This window comes from Etheostoma cragini, chromosome 4, assembly GCF_013103735.1.
Source record: "Etheostoma cragini isolate CJK2018 chromosome 4, CSU_Ecrag_1.0, whole genome shotgun sequence".
Taxonomy (NCBI): Eukaryota; Metazoa; Chordata; class Actinopteri; order Perciformes; family Percidae; genus Etheostoma; species Etheostoma cragini.
Genome location: NC_048410.1, coordinates 3,668,221 through 3,671,537, shown reverse-complemented (window position 1 = coordinate 3,671,537; position 3,317 = coordinate 3,668,221).

The following is a 3,317-nucleotide window of genomic DNA, read 5'->3' as shown; positions in this document are numbered from 1 at the left end:
ATGGCAGCTGTCCCCTCTACTTGTAAGGGATTGGTTTACTCAGCAGCTGTGTGGTCAAGAGAATAAATATAGACAATGAGCATGGCTGTTGTGGACGGGGTGGGGAATAAGAGGCATTTGCACAGATATAGTCTGGGTATAGGATATTGTTTTAAAGTGAGTGTGCCCCAGATAGAGAGGGGTAAAAGTACAAGGCATGAAAACAATTAAATAATTCATATGAGGAATAATACGGTATTGAACGGCAATCTGTCATCAGCCCTTGACAAGGAGGGGGTGGGCTTGTTATCTGTCAAACTTCCTAGACCTTGCCACATCCTTCTGGGATTGCCCTCTTGGAATTGCAGTTCCACTTTCTTTCTGTTGTCCATTTTTTTCTTTTCTTTTTCTAGCATGTACCACATTATATTTAATAATAGAATGCCAAAAAATCTGTAAATTGTTAAGGGGGAAACATGATAGTTACCAGGGGATATTCGCTGCTGCCACCTAAAGATGGGCAAGAAATGTCTGTTACTAATCTTGAAACCCATTTGGTTACACTACGCTAGAGTAGAGTTCACATGGATACTCTTCTTTCTGTTGTATTATTTTTGAATTAACGTACTGGTCAAAACCAGATATCAAAGTGGGATGAATGCCGTTTCTTTCCTATTTAGACCAAGCTTTCCTACATCCTCCAGTTATCTACATAGCCCACATCATTAGCTGGGCACCACACTGACAACCAGCGGTGGAAGGATGACATGCGGCTGTACATTTCATCACTGATCAGGTGTGGCAGGGGTTCAGAGAAAACTACTGAGTCAGAAATTGTCTCTGCATATGCAATCAACATTGCCGCCAACTTCACGCTCCCATACCAGAGTTGGCCTCATAGCCGGTGTGTTACTGAGTGGGGATAAACTGTTAGAAAGGTTGTTGGTGTTAGCCACAGGCTCAGATTTAAAGCGGCAGCCGCCTTGTGCGCTCCCTGGCTCAGCACTAGCGCTACGCTTCCTTTGGACAGTCACCCACTCGCCCGGCTGCTCGGGGCCTGCCGGGGGGACTGCTAACAGAAGCTACAGTGTGTTGGTCCACACCAGCTTTTGAGCGCTGGCTAGCTATGGAAGCATGTGATTTTGGTTCCATGGTGCGAAGCCCAGACTCAAACTCAAAGCCTCGCCTCCAGAGCGGTGAATATACTACATTCATTACATATACAGTTTCTTCATCACTAAAGGAGGCAGAGGAGTAGCTAAACAACTGACACACAGTGCAAGAGAGAGCAGGAGAGGGAGAGGAATTATCCATTGAGTATGACTAGTGTTTAACAAAGATGGGGAGTAACAAAGTAGGCTACAAATACTACTGTTCCCAAGTAGATTTTTCTGATATTTTTACTTTACTATTTTTTTGTGGCAACTTTTTACTTTTACTCTTTACATTTTGACACAAATATCGATTCTTTCTACTCCTCACATTTAAAAAAAAATTGGCTCGTTACTTTAGTTTTGTACAAAATGTCGTCTATCAGGTGTGATTGTAAGTGCTTGTCCGAGAGTAGAGCGGACACGCGCCTCACACCACGAGCGGATACGCGCGCAACACAGAGAAAAAACTAAGAAAAAGGAATAGGAGACTAGCTGTCAGGAGGATAATCAGCTGAGATTGTGTGTTTGCATCTTTGAGAACTGTAAGATTTAGTTGTTTTAGTTCTTCACCTGTTACAGGTTGCATGTTGCATCAACAGAGAGAAGTTGTCTCCGTCCGTTTACAGACACACGCCAAGTTGGAAACCACAATCAGCTTTAAAACCAGTTCTAATCTAGTCCTCACTAACAAGTTTCAAATAATTTCACTGGAGTTGATGTGATTATTTCTGTGTCATCAATACCATATTTAATGTAACTGGATGGGACTGTACTATACGTTGCACTTGACGCACCACTAATAAGTCTTGACAGATTCTGCGCATTTTGCATTTATTCGCGGCAAATCATTGCAGCTTGGTGGCGCTAACGTTAGCACGTAGAAGTACGGATGGCGTCATGATTGAAAATGAAGAAAATGGAAATCCCAGAGATTCGGCAGACAACCATTTAAAATGTAGCCCATGGCATAAAAAGAGCATGTTCTTTGTCATTCACAAGGCTACTTATAGCCTTTATGTTATTATTAGACTCACGGTCCATTAAAAAACAACAACAACAACAACATAAAGATATAGATCCACAAGACAGACACCAATTATACTTTTACACTTTAAGTAAATTTCCAAGCCTGTACTTAGTTACTTTTGCTTGAGTAAAGAAGTTAAATCCGTACTTCTACTTTTTACCTGAGTTTCTGTACTTCTACTTAAGTACGGGAAATTAGGACTTTTGCCATCTCTGGTGTTTAATTACAATCCAGGTACTTAGCCGCCGGATTAAACAATAAAGCAGAGTAGAGTAAGTTTTTTGCTGGAGCAGAAAAGTAGTTCCGTGAGACTGGAGCACCGGAAATGAGACAATACGCATTACCGTAAATGGCAGCACGTCAGCCAAACCAGAGTCGCTCAATATACAGTAACATATAAACCGTCTCAATATGGTGTGTCCAACGTGAATACTTTCACCATATAGCTTAGTATTTCCTAAGAAACTGAGTTTACATTTGAGATCAATCGACACATTTACATAGTAACATACCTACTAACTCTCTAATATACAATAACTTTGTGATCCAAATACATGCGAAATTCATGGTAAGTCTGTATTTTATTTTATTTTGTAGCTGGAACAGGAATAGCAGTGATTAGCTTGGTAAACAACTACAACCTAATAAACATCCTGCTGCAATAATGAGCTGCAATACATTGACTTTCTTACTTTACCAATGTTCAGGAGTCAGATAAAACCCAGTAGAGAATAATAGCATGTAGCTACACACTATTACACCAGCTTCACTAACTTCTGACTGGCTAGTAGTCCTTACCTAGGTACTGCGCATGTGCAACTCCCAACAAAGATGGAACAGAAGTGAGATGTCTCACTCTGTAGCTAAAAACAGAGAGCTCGAGACACAGGGTGAAACGAGGAGCCGCAGCAATGTGCAGTACAACAAAAAATATATATATTTTTTAATTGAAACCATGTAAATCTATTCTGATATGACCTCTGAATACAATTGTACACCTGAAAATGAGCATAATATGTGCACTTTAAGCCTTTTTCATTAGTTCTTCACTCTTATCCAGATTCACAGTGTGCAGTTTATTCTCCACTACTAAGCTACATGTCTTACATATCAGTAGCCATCAGTAGTCTGTCAAAATGCAGATAAGAGCTGGGGCT